This window comes from Lactuca sativa, chromosome 8 (genome assembly GCF_002870075.4).
Source record: "Lactuca sativa cultivar Salinas chromosome 8, Lsat_Salinas_v11, whole genome shotgun sequence".
Taxonomy (NCBI): Eukaryota; Viridiplantae; Streptophyta; class Magnoliopsida; order Asterales; family Asteraceae; genus Lactuca; species Lactuca sativa.
The window spans coordinates 115,038,798-115,056,590 of NC_056630.2; positions in this window are offsets into that span (position 1 = coordinate 115,038,798).

Sequence of the window (17,793 nt, forward strand, 5' to 3'; positions counted from 1 at the left end):
CTTTTAAGTGTTTCTAGTGGAGAGGATCCATAAAAATGAGGTCTTGAATGTGAGAATCAGCCCATGCATGAGATATGAGCATTTTGAGTTATAAGAGTAAGAGTTTTGTTTGTTTGTGACTGTATCAGCCATGCAAAGGCTTAAAGTTACTGACTTTATGGAGTAAGAGCTATTAGGGAGTCTAGATCTGAGAAATAAGCTAAGGTCTTAACGGGTTAAGACCAAGAAAATGGACTAAGCAAAATTGGGCGTAAGCCCAATGTAATTCCAGTACGCCCCACATACTGGCCTGGTGTCCCCGATCAGATTCGTGCATGCAAGTGTACTCTGAGCGTACCAAGTGAGGTACGCCCCGCGTAACCTCTCTGTGAGCTTTAGGGTTGAATCTATTATTGGTCCTTAAGGGTTGCTGTAACATCCCAAGTTCAGAAGCAAGAAGTTGAAGGGTGCTAAGTGTAAATTAAGGAAGCTACTCGATGAGTAGGTATGCTACTCGTCGAGTCGGAGCGGGATTTGAACGCGGGTTAAGTGGCTAACTCGTCGAGTAGGAAGATGTACTCGACGAGTTGGTGCTGAAATGAGAAAATCCTAATCCCGAGGGTTGCACCCTATTTAAAGGACTTTATGTCCTTCTCCAAAACTCCTATTCCCCCAGAGAGTTCCAGAAAACCCTAATTTTCTTATGATACTTCATTGTTGAGGAGATTGGAGATTGGAAGAGGAATTTGGTGGAAGGAGCTTGAGAAATTATAGGCTAGCATCAAGGGGCTTGTGTAAATCTGGGATTTACATCAGTTTGGGCACATCTCAGAGGGAAGGAGCAATTATCTTAAGCTATTTCCTTTTTGGTTCATCCTTGGTGGTTGATTTGGAGTTCCTTAGCTTGTTTGAGATCTATTTCGGGTTTGGAGTTTAGATCTGAGGTTGCTACTCCAGATCTAGGCTTGTGATGGTCCAATTTGCCATAAAGCTTTTGTTTAAGAGTTGTTGGTGAAGCCCCTTAGTCCTTAACCCTAGCCCTAGTGTGTTTTGGGCCTATATCTCCTTGGTTTCACGTAAAGTTTGCAACTTTATGTGAGGGTTAGACTGTAGAAGAGTGGATCTATGGATTGGAGCCCCTGCATGGCTCGAAAAGCCTCTATATGGATTGAGAACTGGAGAGACTCGGCGAGTCACATGGGTGTACTCGACGAGTTATATGAACATGTGCATGGACACGAGTTGAAAGAACAACTCGGCGAGTCTGTTGAAGATTGCCTTGGACTCGGTGAGTCTGTTGAAGATTGCCTTGGACTTGGCGAGTCTGGTCGCAGAACCCGACCTCTTTTGGTTAAAGCTTTGGATTAGTGAGTCGTTTGGCGACTCAGTGAGTTGGACACGATGGAATTTCGAGATCGTTGAACTCGACGAGTCTTGGGGCGACTCGGCGAGTTGAGTCGTGTTTTGGGAGTTTTCAGAGTATAAGAACTCGACGAGTCAACGGGTTGACTCGGCGAGTAGAGTCAACCAAGAAGCTTAACTTTGACTGAGGACTTTGACTTTGACCAAAAGTTGACCAATTTGACTTCCAAGGGTATTTTTGTAATTTTGATATTTTTGGAATTGGTTCTTTGGTAGTATTCTGTAGTGAAGTTCGTGTTGATGGTCGGAGCAGCTTGGTCTTATCTCTTCAGCCAACAATTGCAGGTGAGTTATCCTCACTATATCGGCAGGGTCTACGGCACCAAGGCTGACCCTTTATCGGATGGAAATCCAGGTATTGTTTGTTATGTTATTGATTTGCTATATCTGCATCCTCGTATTTAGGATGGTGTTATGTTAGTGACCTAGTTAAGGTCGGTACCCGGTATTTAGGGTAATGTTATGTTATTGACCTGGTTAAGGTCGGTAACCGGTATATAGGGTAATGTTATGCTAGTGACCAGTTAGGTCGGAATTCTAGTTAGGATGTTGATATGTTATGTGATCTGTTAGATTGTTTGTCTGGTTAAGGATTTGTTATGTGATTAATTGTTTTATGTGCACATGGTTGTTTGACGGGGGTTGGGTTGAGGCGGGTCCTGCTTTGTGCTATAGGCCAACATACCCAGGGCGGACCGGATATTCTGAAGGCCCAAGCGAGCGATCCGGATAGGCTGAAGGCCCCCAAGAGGGTGGACCAGACGTGCTGAGGCTCGGAGAGTGGACCAGGGCGACTGAAGCCCCGGTGTGGGCGGACCAGTCATACTGTAGACTCAGAGAGTGGACCAGGTGGATTGAAGGCCCGGTGCGGGAGGACCAATCACACTGTAAACTCGATGTAGATGGCTAGAGCGGAGGGTGGACCAGGTGGACTGAAGGCCCGGTGCGGGAGGACCAGTCACACAGTAGACCCGATATGCATGGTTGTTCTATTTGTGATATGTTATGAGTATGTTTATGTGTGGTTGGTATTTTGGGGTAACTCATTAAACTTTCGGGCTTACAGTTCAGTGTATTGTTTTAGGTACTTCAGGAGATCGTGGCAAGGCGAAGGCGTGATCGTATCGCTTTTTATGTTTTATGATTTATGTAATATGGTTCTAAGGATACTCTGATGTTTAAACTATTTTGAAAACGAGATGTATGAACTTCATGGTTTTTGAATGAATTAAAATGTTTTAATTTGGCTCAATCTTTATGGGTGTTACAGTTGAGCCTGGATCTTTGGGCTTGTGTATTAGTGACTTTGAGCAAAAAAATATTATATTGTGCTTTGGGCCCTTGTTTCGGGCTTGCCATTTAGATCTAGAATTGGGCCTTGGGAGGGGCAATCTATTATTGGGCCTTGGTGGGCCCAATGGGTTTTAGGTCATTGACGGGCTGGTTAGTGGACAACCTTTAGACCTAATGAGTGAGAGTTAGGACTTAGTTCCTAATTGGGATAATTGTGGGTTTTGCACAAAGTTAGTGGCCGGTGCGTAGCAACAACGTCTATAGGAGCTATTCGTCATCCGAAGTGAGTCTTCTCACTATACTAACCTTGAGTGGTATTCTATGTGTGACTCAAGGGTCTTATGTGCATATACTGTGTATTGATATATCCTGCTAGTTGTCTTTGTGATATATATGCTGGGTATTATATTGACTTGCCGAGTTGAGGGACCGGAGGGTCCAACTGAGTTGTGGGACCAGAGGGTCCCACTGAGACACATTGACCGGAGGGTCTTATCCGAGTATGGCCATGAGAGGCTAATGAGACATGTGTGGTATTTTGGGGAACTCACTAAGCTTTGTGCCTACCGTGTTATGTGATATGTGTTTCAGGTTTTCTCAGGATCGCGGGAAGGCACCAGCTTGATTGTACACACCAGAGCAAGAGTTATGTTTTGAGGATCCTGGAGTATGAATCAAGCAATTATGGAGTATTGTTTTGTAAATTAAATCAATGAGATTTTTGTTAAATGTGCTACGAGAATTATATGATTTTAAAATGAAGAATTTGTTAGCATTATAGGATCCTATTAATATATAACCTTGTGTGAATTTGCTCTAAGCGCATAACCAAACAAAGAACATGAAATGAATCGGAAAGCACACATTCTATTACCTATCGGATCCTATTAATATATAACCCTGATGTATAAACCAAGGAGTCATAAAGTTAGCATTATAGGCCCCTTTTAAATTGTATGTTCATGCTACTAGAAAAGTTGTGTGGTGTAGTTCTATTGTTTAGTAAAACTACTTGAAGTTATGAAATCCCGTAATCTAAACGCCTTAGTTGATACTATTATGAGTTTTATATAACCATACTTAATTTGACCGGTAAACACGACGTTCTGTAGGCATCAAAAAAGTTATGACGTTTGTCTCCCGTACACCTGCAGGTCCCACTGTATCTAACAGCAAGGTGCGGGATTGTTAGTCTCGTATAGATCTATATACAAACTCACGCTCTCCCTCCAGGAGACTCTAGTTATAAATTATAAGAATTAGAAGCCTGTACCCGGATGGGTACAACCAAGTAGTACCTCACAACCCTGTATAACTGGACACGAAGAGAATACTAATGTTCTTTTGTACTTGAAAATGTATGAATTACATTGTACTAGTAGTGTACAATAATTATAATTTAAATAATCAGTTTAGTATGGTATTCTTGACTTAGTAAATAGTATTAGTGTTCCCTAAACTATACCTATTATAGTTTACATGCATGTTCTTTATGAAATGAAAATCTTAGTAATTTAACAGTTTATATAACACAATGAAATAGTTTGAGAATGATACCTTTTACTCAACATGTTTACAAAAGAAGTAAAGGTTTATTTAAATAAGTTTCATGTTCAATATATATATAACATACATAATTGAGACCAAATAGACAGTCGGACAAATGGTTCAAATCCTAGTCCACAACCAGACAGGGAACAAAAGATAAGGTGGAAACACCAGTCCTAAACCTGTTGGATCTAATTATATATATATATATATATATATATATATATATATATATATATATATATATATATATATATATAAGCATGTATTTTGGAAAATAAAAGTATACAACACTTTAAGTAGTTTGAAAACCCTTTTTAAAATAGCTTAAATAAGTTGAAATCACTTGAAATGTTTTTAAAACTATTTTGAATTTATTTGAAAAATAACACAAGATTAACTTGTGTTTTTACTTGTATTCCCCCCCCCCCCTAAAACATTGAAAAATAGTAAAAACGTAGGGGTATGAACTCACCTTATCGGAGTGATTCGATAGAAGGTTCGATATATGATGTTATTTCCACTAGTGAGATCCCGAGGCAAAAACAAGTCCTTAAAGCATTTCACGTAATATATATGTATACAATTAGTGAATATAATCATAAGTATGATAAGTAATTAGACTAATCTGTAAGTTTCACTTACAAATAAGAGTGTTTGAAGTGAATTCGTGGGGCTGCAAGGTGTTTTCGGCCAGCCCTTGGGTTTTCGGCCCAATGAAGATCTTGATAATGTTCTTCGTGTTCTTGGTCAAACCAAGAAGATGTGTGCATTTTCGGTTGAAGATCCCAGAAATGGAAGGTGATAGCTCGATGAAATGAAGAGCACTTGTGTTCTTGGCAAGATCCTTAAGGAGATTCAAAGGATTTTTGGATGGTAGTTGAGAGGGAAAATGAGAGTTTTTGGTTGGAAAGTGAAGAATGCGGTATGTTTTCGGTTTACCTTATATAAATATCCATGCGTTTTCGGCTAAGAACACCACCCGAGAAGCTAAGACCGAGGCAGTTTGCGGTCCGAAGTCATTTACGGCCGACAACCGTTTGCTGTCTGAAGTGTCGACATGATTGCGATGGTTTGCTGCCTTGACCGAATGTGCGAGTCTTTCCGGTTTTCAAAGAGGGGCATAAATTGATTTCCTTAACCATTTTACATAATCAAATAATTATAATAATGATTAAATCAAATGGTTTCTAGTATCTTGACCGTTAATGACTTTTGTTTGACTTTTTGTTGATCAAAATAATGGGTTGTCACACAAACTGTCGAATATCAGTACTGAGCATGTTGAAGTACCGCATCACCCCGTAGCAACATAATCATAACAGAAAAGAGCCCTCTCAATAAACATCTTGGTAATCTCTGTCACTGACTCCATCGTCTGCCTCAAATCCAGATACTCCTAAGCCAACTTCTCTCTCTCTCTCTCTCTCTCTCTACTAGGGAACATACCTAGTGCGAAAAAACTTTGAGAACTTCTCTCAAGTAACAATATTCCTCTGCCTTGGAGTATAAGAACTAGTCACCAAGTTCCACTAGTCCTTCACGCCCAATCAAAGAAGGTTCGGGCCGTATCTGACCTTCTAGTCCTCCGGACAGGAACAGGTGAAGAAACAATCATCCACATCTGATAACCGCCTCATAGAAATGATAACCGCGAGTAAGCAAGAAACGCATAGGCCAACTCCAAAAGGATGGAGTCTTGGAGTCATTTGACCTAAAGTCAGATGATAGTTGCGAATCATGCTTACTTGGAAAAATGAAAAAGTCACCCTTCATAGGTTCTTGTGAGAGGGGTGAAGGTTTGTTGGATCTTGTACACACGGATGTGTGGACCCTTCAAACATGCCACAAGGAATGCTAATCGTTATTATTTGACTTTTACTGATGATTACAGTAAATATGGATATGTCTACTTAATCAAGCATAAGTCAGAGACTTTTGAAAGGTTTAAATAATTTAAACAGGAAGTTGAGAATCAATTGGGCAGGAACATTAAGATGCTTCGATCCGATTGAGGTGGTGAGTATCTTAGTTCAGAGTTCCTCGACTATCTTAGGGAATGTGGGATTGTCTCATAATTGATACCTCCCAGGACGCCGCAGTTGAATGGTGTAGCTGAGAGGCGTAATCGAACCTTGTTGGATATGGTTCGTTCCATGATGAGTCGAGCTTCGCTACCAATATTATTTTGGGGGTATGCCTTAGAGACTGCCGCCAATATCCTTAATATGGTCCCTATAAAGAAAGTTGCCAAAACTCCTCATGAGATGTGGACTGGTAAAGTACCCAAACTAGACCACATCAAGATTTAGGGTTGCGAGGCTTTCGTGATACGCGAGACTCATGACAAGCTCGAACCTCGAAGTGAGAGGTGTATTTTCATCAGCTACCCACAGAAATCCTTTGGTTACCTCTTCTACAGACCTAGTGAAAATGAGGTCTTTGTAGCTAGGAGGGCTTTCTTGAGAGAGAGAGAGAGAGAGAGAGAGAGAGAGAGTTCATAAGCCAAGGAAAAAGTGGGAGGCAAGTTGACCTTGAAGAAATTCAATAGTCAAGTGGTGAAGGAACTTCAAACCCTAGCACTCAACTTGAGGGGGAAACTCATGTTGAGCCAATTGACAAGTCTGTACCTATGAGGCGTTCCACAAGGGTTAGGAATGCACCTGAGCATTATTATGGTTTCCATATTACCGCGGAAGGTGGCACACTTATCAGTGATGAGACACTGATAGGTCTGGATGAACCTAACAGTTACGCGGAAGCCATGGCAGGCCCTGAGTCAGCCAAGTGGAAAGAGGCAATAGACAAAGAGATACAATCCATGTATGACAATCAAGTTTGGAACTTGGTTAAGAATATACCAGGTTGTAAGACAGTTGGGTGCAAATGAATCTTCAAGAAGAAGACCGACATGGATGGTAATGTACACACTTATAAGGCACGACTGGTTGCAAAGGGTTTCTCACAAACTCCGGGAGTTGATTATGATGAGACCTTTTCTCCAGTGGCCAATATTAAGTCTATTAGGGTTCTGTTAGCCATAGATGCATTTCATGACTATGAAATATTGCAAATGGATGTCAAAACCGCTTTCCTTAATGGAAAGTTGGCTGAGGATGTTTACATGAGTCAGCTAAAGGGTTTTGTCAATACAGAGTACCCTAATAGAGTGTGTAAGCTTGAGAAATTCATTTATGGATTAAAGCAAGCACCTCGCAGATGGAATCTTTGCTTTGATAAGAAAGTCAAAGAATTTGGCTTTTCTAGGAGTGAATATGAATCTTGTGTATATGTCAAGGCTAGTGGGAGTATAGTTAGCTTTTTGGTTTTATATGTGGATGACATACTACTCATAGGAAATGACATCCCAACTCTGCAGGAAGTTAAGTCCTGGCTTGGGAAGTGTTTCTCTATGAAGGACCTAGGAGAAGCTACCTATATTCTAGGGATAAGGATCTTGAGAGACCGGAGTAAAAGACTAATTGGACTTAGCCAGAGTACTTACTTGGATAAGGTGCTGAAAAGGTTCAACATGCAAGACTCCAAGAAATAAGAGTTACCCATCCAGAGTAACACCAGATTGAGTAAGACACAAAGCCCAAGTACCGAGGCTGAGATAGCAGAAATGAGTTGAATACCTTATGTTTCTGTTGTAGGATCGATCATGTATGCTATGACATGTACTCGACCTGATGTATCCTTTGCTTTGAGAATGGTTAACAGGTATCAGGGGAACCCTGGCAAGGCACATTGGACTGCTGTAAAAAATATCCTCAAGTACCTACGGAGGACTAAGGATTGGGTTCTTACCCTCGGTGGGAGTGATGACTTGAGAGTTGTAGGGTATAGTGATGCTAGCTTTCAGACTGATATGGATAATTTCCGCTCTCAGTCAGGCCGGGTCTTTACCTTAAATGGAGGAGCAATTTCTTGGAAGAGTTCCAAACAAGAAACAGTGGTTGATTCAACTTGTGAATCAAAGTATATAGCAGTGAGCGAGGCAGCAAAGGAGGCGATATGGCTGAAGAACTTCATTAGAGACCTTGGAGTTGTACCAGCTATAAAGGAGCCAATGGAAATTTTCTGTGATAGTGAAAGTGCAGTTGCCTTAGCCAAGGAACCAAGGGATCACAGGAGATCTAGACACTTCGATAGAAAATACCATTTCATCATACATCCAATAGAAGAAGGACTCCTCATGGCAAAGAGGGTATCATCAGATGAGAATCCAACAGATCCCCTCACGAAGGGACTGACTCGGGTTAAGCATCTCCAGCATGCTCGGGGCATAGGGTTGAAGGATGATATTAGATTTAGTAGTTAGATAATCTTGAAATTTGTAAAGTGTAATTGACATTAGTTGATGAATAAAAGGTGTGTTTATTTATGAGTAAAGTGTTGCTATCTCTTGTCAATCGTTTACTATATTTCTTTTGCATGTTTTGACTTCCAGAATAATTATGTTTGGTATATCATATTATTCGAACCTCCACAGTCGGTCATATGTCGAAAGTAGGTATGAATCAAGACTGTCATGATTGGTTGCAGAGGTCTAAGTTGTTGGACATGGCTACAACAATCATGAATGCTCATAAGTTCTGAGCATTGGACTTAACCCATGCTCACTGGAATCACTTCATGGAATTTATCTCGAGTGATCGTGAGACAGTAATATTATATAAGTCTTCAAACCTAGAGATATGATTTTCTACCTATGAGTTGGTTATGCATTGATTGTATGAAAACGTATTGGTAACTCGATGTTATAAAACGTGCCTTTGTGTATGATTCAACAAGTAGTAAAGCAAACATATGAGTTGAAGTTTATATGTTCCTTCTTGGATTAGAAGCTGATATCTGGGCCCCTCGATGATTTTGTTTTGACCTATGTATCGGGCCCGATCAGAACCAAGTTGATGTGTTCAATTAAGTTCTTTGTCAAACAAATCGGAAATCGGGAAACAAACTGTTGGACAATAAGCAAGACATTGTTCCATGTATTTGTCCGGCTGATATCTAGAATGGCATGGTATGTACTTGACCCGACCCATCATGGTCCATTTGGGTTGCATGGCATCATGCATTTGGATAGACTAAATGAGAGAAATAACACTTGTGGTTTATTAATATATTATAAGTTCTAATATATTAATAGTATTATTTAATTGGTATTGATCAAGAATTAATTTGGAATTAATTATGTGATCAATATATAACTAATTAAATATATGGGTTGATTATGTAAATCATCCATAACTTTTATAGTGGGCTAAGACGCTCCATGGATTATCAAGTTGGGTTAAACCCATAGGATGCTCCATGGGAGTTACAAACCCATGGGTCATGGAAATGAAGAGTCATGACACATTAGGGTTTACATGGTGCAACCCTAGATGTGTCACACTATATAAGGAACATACTATCCACCAAAATTGGCTACACAAGGAGAAGTGAGGGCTAGGCCAATTTTTAGAGTGTGTGTATTCTCTCAAAAGTCATTCCAAAAGCATTTGATGTTGTATGAAGCATTTGAGGCATCACACTTGGGGTGCTAGGCTCACAAGGTTCAAAGGAATCAAAATCAACTACAAGGTATGTAATTCTAGCCATCCTTTTAGGATTAAAGTCCCCATGTATGCTAGATAGGATTATGAAGCTTGGAAACCAAATTTTGCATGTATTTAGACAAACATAGATCCAAGGTTTATTAGGGTTGCATGTACACTTAGGAAGTGTTAGAATGCTCAAAACCCTTCATATACCAGGATACATAATCTAGTGGGCCAACATTGATGCATTTGACCCACAAGTACAATAATGAAAACTCACCTCACAGTCTAAAATGTAGCTGAACATATCACAACTCCAACTGCTGACTCTACCCATCACTTATACAATAACAGTGACCCAAACTCAAACTACTACTTAAAATACCCAAAATACCCCTAGTTCAAACTTGGTCAAACCCCAAGTCAAAGGTCAAAAGTCAGATAGTAAAAAAGTCAAGGAAAGTCAACATAGAATGAGTACACAGCAATGTACTCAGTCATTACGCCCAGTGTAGTGCACTCTTTGCCAAGTTACAGGGCATCAACCAGGTACGCGCAACGTACCAACATGTACGCCCAATATACTTGGTTCACTTTTTCTCTATTAAGTGCTTATTCCATTAAGTTCTCACGTCCAAAGCCCACATCTATCCCAAATAACATTCTAAGTCATAAAATTTCCAACTTTATGACTTTCCATGACTAGTAGTGGTCCAAAAATCAAAACCCTAACTTAAAACACAACCCAAGCACCAAAACTCTTGCATATAGGGAAGAAAGGGACCAAAACCACATTTTTATGATTCATGATACTCAAAACATATGAAAGGGCAACTCTAATGGTTTAGAGTAAGCCATACTCATGAACACCAAGCTTACGAGACTAAAAAGAATAAAAACATAAGAACTAGCACAAAAATACACTCTCAAGCTCAATAAGGCTCACACAATGAGTTAGGGTTTGCAAGGGATGTTTTAAGAGATAGAGGCTAATGAAGGAAAGGGTTTTGAGGAGATAAGGATGTTTAAATAGTGCTCAAACCCTAATAATTAGGGTTTGCTCACCTGCCTCGTTCGCTCAGCGTACCAATGTGTAACGATCCAAAATACAACCCAAAATTTTTGTTTAATCATTACTAAAATCATTACATCAATACCATAAAGTAAAAACCCATACGTCAATATCTCAAAACCATAACAAAGTATCACGAGAAAATTGTATTGAGACTATCAAATCATATCTATGAAAAGCTAAATCAACTCCTAGGACAAAGACTGAAGCTGTGGTGTGTGCGATGCCATCATCCCGAGCTCTTCCCTTTACTTGCGGAAGTACCTGAAACGAAAACTGAAACTGTAAGCACGAAGCTTAATGAGCTCCCCCAAACTACCACATACCATACAATAGCATAATAAGCACATACTGGGCCTTGACCACTGCATCCGACCAAAGTTCGGCTAACTGCATCGGGCCGAAGCCCGGACTAACTGGGGCCTTGCCCCCCTGCATCAGATCGAAGTCCGGGAATTGCATCGGGCCGAAGCCCGGACTAACTGGGGCCTTGCCCCCTGCATCGGACCGAAGTCCGACTAACTGCATCGGGCTGAAGCCCGGACTAACTGGGGCCTTGCCCCCTGCATTGGACCGAAGTCCGCCTAACTGCATCGGGCTGAAGCCCTGACTGGTGTTCCGACTGCTTCCCAACTATCATGACCAATTAAAACACTAAATTAGAATAAGGATCCTTCTACGGGTAAAATGACTATTTTACCCCCTGCTATGGTGTGGGTCATAACCAAGGCCCAAACCCTTTAATTCTTCTAAGTCCATCAATGGCCCACTAAAGGCCCACTAATGGCCCAATTTTCTAAATTGGGCCTAACTCCTCATAGGGGCCCTACTTAAGCCCAAAAATGTCCCTGACCCATAATCTAACTGTCTTCTGATGGCCCACTATGGCTCGCAGGCCCAAAATCCACAACACAGCCTACACCGAGGCCTAATATGCACAAAGCCCAACTCTGTTGAGTATGCTGGGTGTACTCCATTGTACGCTAAGCGTACTGGCCTGCTAGTGAGTATGCAGGGCGTACCTTCACTTACGCTCGGCGTAACAATCCTGTTAAGACACTTTTCCATTAAGTGCTTAATACCCCGCTCCAGAGGCTACTAACTCAGATCCAGGTCCTTACTGATGTCTTAGTCCATAAAGTCACTAACTTGGTGACTTGCAATCCACCAAATACACTCAAACTCAAAAAGGTGACCATACTCTTCTAAAACCAAGGCTAGATCTCATGCATGAGCTCATTGGGACCATAAAGATCGAGACTTTACTACTTATGGGGAACTTTTAGCTCTAAGGGTGGCAATCCCAAGCTTGAAGGCGAAGTTACATCTTAAAAGGTCCAACCTTTGGACCTAAAAAGATCCCAAAAGCTCCTTAGATCTAGATCTAAGCTTCTAAGAGGAAAGTTACAAACTTTATACCCTCAGGAGCTTGCAATTGAGCTAAAGAACATGGATCCAAAGGCTCTTCCTTGATCAATGAGACCTCAAAATGGTCACTCCACCCCAAAACCACTAAAATGCACACAAAATGGCCTTACAATCTCCAAGAACACTCTAGAGAGTTTAGGGTTTCGTGGTGGCTGGGTGAGAATGAGAGGGAGGCTGAAAACCAGGGTATCATGTTCTTTATATAGTGACTTACCCTAAAATTAGGGTTTTGAGACTCTGAGCGTACGCCTACCCGGACCCGCGATCACTTGCTCTTCTACGTTGGGCGTACACCAGCCTTATGCTAGGCGTACCCAGCTAAACATGCGTGCACTACATGCATGCAAAGGGAGCTACCATGCCAATTTTTCCATTAAGGGGCCATCATTGTCAACATCTTCAAAGTGTTGTAACTTTTTTTTGTTCTTGATCTGTTTTCGGCGAACTTTATATCCATGGAAAGGTGACGAGAAAGCCTACGTTTCTAACAACACACCCTGGCCCGAAAACTTCTCGAATAATACCTCCATATTTAATAAAGGAATAAAACGCCCCTGGCCTTGGCCTCTAAAATTCCATAAATGAATATTTTAGAACAGGGCGTTGCAACTCTCCCCCACTTAAACTAGACTTCGTCCTCGAAGTCCGCTACAGCCAACTATCTCACAACACCTTGCAGCTTGCCACTAGCTATGCACTTCGCCCATTCGATCAAATTCCTGATCATTACCATCCTCCAGTATAACACTTTTTCTTAACCGGAAATCCCACCGGTACTCATAGTACACTTAAAACTGGTACACTAAGGGTTTACCCCTTTACCCTGCACCACCACTGGCCTTTCCAAGGCAACTTTCCCCAAGCAACAATCCTTTCCAATTCCTTCAATTCTTTGCTGAGCTACTAGTCCGGCCACTCCCAGTGTCGGGCATCACACCACTACTCAAAATAATTCCACATACGATGCTCCAGTACTGAAACCTGCACTATGCACGAGAAGTCAGACGTTCCGATGAGAAGCAGATCTCACTCTGCTAAGGTCAAGAATCTACAGGAACTACGCAACATAGACAACGCAACTGCTCCGAGATTACCTAATTCCGCGGTGAGCCACTTAGCATCACCTGAAAACTTGAACGACATGGTCGCCTCCACATGCATACCCATCACAAAACTAATACTGACTATAACCCTGAAACTATCCAAAACACTGAACTGCCTGAAGCATTGAGCTGTCTCCCAAGTATCTCGAGACCTTCCTGGTTTCCAACCATTCGTCGGTTATATGCAACACCGAGTTCCAACTCAATTGTGGAGCTCCAAGGACTCCTTACTTAACCTGTCACACAACTTCTGAACGAAATCCTTTTCCGGAACTAGTTTCCCACTAGTCATCCTATCACCGTGACCCTAAAAACCTCCCGAACCAACCGACCGGGTCCATACGTCGAATCCTGACATCATCAAACCAAGACTGGAAGTGATAGTTCCAAAACTAACGGTAGCCCTTAACATACACGAACCTAAGCGGTCCACTGCTTCCCTGATCTCACAACTGTGGTGACGATCCAACTGTTGAATCGCTGGTTCAACAAAAATCACTTGGGCATTCCGAAATCCAACCCGTGGATTCCCATATCCTCACTGCTGCACCCGAGCTGGTGGGTACTACTGTTCCTCCCGCGTCCAAACGACGTGCTCATGATACCAACGAACCTGAAGAATGCTACGACTACACCCGCAGACCTACAACTCTCTACCACTATCTGGCTGCTAATGAATGTTACAGCTACCCTCGCAGACTTACAACACTCCACTACTATCTGACTGCTAGTGAATGCTACGACTACCCCCACAGACTTACAACACTCTATTACTATCTGACTGTTAGTGAATGCTACGGCTACCCCCACAGACTTACAACACTCTACTACTATCTAGCTGCTAGTGAATGCTAAGGCTACCCCCGCAGACTTACAACACTCTACTACTATCTGACTGCTAGTGAATGCTACGGCTACCCCCGCAGACTTACAACACTCTACTACTATCTGACTGCTAGTGAATGCTACGGCTACCCCTGCATACTTACAACACTCTACTACTATCTGGATGCTTAGTAATTTCTATACCAAGGACATCCTGACTACCACTACTCCTGCTAGCGATTCCTCACCCTGATTACCCAAAACCAGCCATCATTCATCAAATTTTGCATCAACCTCGATGTCTTATATCCTTGATACACTAGCGTTCCGTCAAGGAATTCTTCGGCTTGGACCCCAAACCAACCTTCTATTAATCCAAGTTCATGAAACCATCGTTTGGGAGTTTCCAAACCCCCATCTCCTGAACCCACTCAACCCCTCGGCTTCTTTTCCTTACTATTCGAAGATTACCAACCCTTTCTAAATTTAACATGCTGCCAATTCTGAATGCTTGAAGGGTTCTCCCCCACTTTGATCCGGCTAACTCCCTATAGCTCACAATTTGAAAAGGATTCCCCCTCCTTCCAATCATCAAAAGGCGATCTGCTGACCGCCAACGTTCATCTCTGCTGGCGCTCCTACTAACCTTTACTAGATTTGAATCATTCTTGCTAACTAGTCGAGCACCCCTCAATCCTTAACTGCATTTGCTTTAACAACCGCATCATGAGAACCTGTACTTAGGGAGAACATTTCCAACCCACTTCTCTACCGACTGCTAGCAGCGCCACTAGAAGCTCTAGATTGTCACTACTGAGGATATAACTGATCAATACCCGAATGACACCTCCCGAAAATAGTGAGGCACTACAGAATCTTACTCATACATGCTACAGCTACTGCATCCGAAGTACCTTACTCTAGAGGGGACGACCTCCAATTTACCATTCTAATTCTGAGGTATGCAGATGGCATAAGACTCAATTGCGAGTAGGCAATGTAATACATTCCAATATGCGAACCTACTAAAATCGATGCAGTAACATAACAACAACATCATAACATAAGCTGACAGAGAAAAAAAAATATATACCCACAACCTGCTCTGAAGGACCCTCGAATCCCCTTGTCTTTCGAAGCCTACTATGACACTGAGGCTGTCCCAACCGCTGAATAGGACAGTTCACCCTAACATGGCCAGGCTGATGACAACGATGGCATAACTCTACTTCTACTGTGCATTCTTGACGTTTGTGACCGTTCCACCCGCATCTGCCACACTTGGACCTACTGCGCACTTCACCCCGTGTCCCTTCCTTCCTTGAGCAACCATCCCGACTCCTCGAGTCCTGGCACTATCCATGGTAGCGTCTGACTGTCCAGCTTGCTGAGCCAAACCGAAAACTCGTTTCCTCTTTCTCAACTGACTATCAGAATCCATCTACTGCTCTCGGGTCACCCTGACCATTTCACCCGCTGCCCGGATGGCTGAGGTCCGCCTCTTTATCCCGTTGATCACTCTATCAGTGATACTTCTGATGGTGTCGGGTACTCCTCGCGGAGGGCCCGTGAAACCTTCGCAACAATCCAATCCTGTAGGGAACTCTCCTGGGGGTAAGGCGTACCACCCACTCCTGACCCCCTGATGGCAAGTGCTAAAAATGGAACATCCCTCCCTGATGGATCCCTGGGATCCACAAGAACCGTGCTCCAGACGAGCCCCAAACCGTCCTGAAACTGTCTCGGCCCTAAAGGCCTTAAGTCGACTGTCCAAAAGCTCCACGATGGCCTCTCTAACCGAACCAAATATCACAGGAGTCTGATCAATGATGTTGCGCATAATCTCTGCGGAAATGATGTCTCTTATATGATCATCAAGCTGTCCAGATCTAGAGCCTGAGCCAGATCCCTCCCCGGTACCTGAACTACCAACTGGTATCTCGTGCAACGTCACCATGCTGAAAGCATATCACAATAACTGTCAGAATACTCATTGCCACGGAGGGATCTCACACACACTCTACAATTTCCCTGGTTTTGTCTTGGCCCTTCTTGAATCGAGTACGGATCATCTGCTTTCAGTAGTACGGTCCTATACTACCTTCCACATCTATCCATACTTTCTTCAAGAATTGCCTTGACTCTACCACGTCCCTTCTACTGCTATTGATCTCTGTTTCTCTCATCCTAGGCTTTCCCTAGGGAAATCCCTGACTTCACTCAAAATAGTCCTCAGCTACTGAAGGCCTCCTTGTAATGCCAATTAGTCATCACCTGAATACTATCACATGTGACGAGGAACAGATAATCCTTCGAGTAACAGACTCGTCCCTACAACGGTTAGACTCAAACGAGAGCTGCGCAGTAGGGCCAAATCCAGCACTATGAGATTATTCAACTTTGATCACATGCGATGTGACGTATTCACCTAATGGCTAACTCCCATTACTCGGAGTCCCACAAGCACAAAGCAAGCAGCATTCGGACACGGGAAAGTACTCAAGCAATTCTATCCTCATAACGAGAAGCTGTTCTAGCATACAATGCTAAGCTCTTACTATCAGGCATAACCTAAACATGCTATCCTATTGTTGTCTACTCAATACTAGCATGCAATTCTCATAAAGTTGGAACACATATAGCAGGCACATAAGGCATCCTCCTAGATCCTTAGTCCTAATCTATCATGCTATTCTACTAACTGATAATCATAACATAAACTTGTATGGGTATTTTGGGGTACTTACTTGAGCTCGGTTGATCGCATGCACCACACCCTTTTCTCATTTTCAAAACTCTTTTCTTTTTAAGTCCTTTCCTCAAAAATTCTTTTGAAAACACTTTTCTTTTGAAAAATCTTTTACCGTGTCCTTAGTTTGAGTTCAAATACACTCGAAAGCATATTCGAATCCCTCAAACCAAGTCTATGATACCAACTTGTAACGACCCAAAAATTTTGTTTAATCATTACTAAAATCGTTATATCAATACCATAAAGTAAAAACCCATACGTCAATATCTCAAAACCATAACAAAGTATCACGAGAAAACTGTATCAAGACTGTATCAAATCATATCTATGAAAAGCTAAATCAATTCCCAGGACAAAAACTGAAGTTGTGGTGTGTGCGATGCCATCATCCCGAGCTCTTCCCTTTACTTGCGGAAGTACCTGAAACCAAAACTGAAAACTGTAAGCACGAAGCTTAGTGAGCTCCCCCAAACTACCACATACCATACAATAACATAATAAGCACATACTGGGCCTTGCCCATTGCATCGGACCGAAGCCCGGACTAACTGGGGCCTTGCCCCCTGCATCGGACCAAAGTCCGGGAACTGCATCAGGCCGAAGCCCGGACTAACTGGGGCCTTGACCCCTACATCGGACCGAAGTCCGGCTAACTGCATCGGGCCGAAGCCCGGATTAACTGGGGCCTTGCCCCCTGCATCAGACCGAAATTCGGCTAACTGCATCAGGCCGAAGCCCGAACTAACTGAACATAACATAGCATAAACATATCAACTAGCATGATCACATATACTATATACTGTATCGAACCGAAGTTCAGAA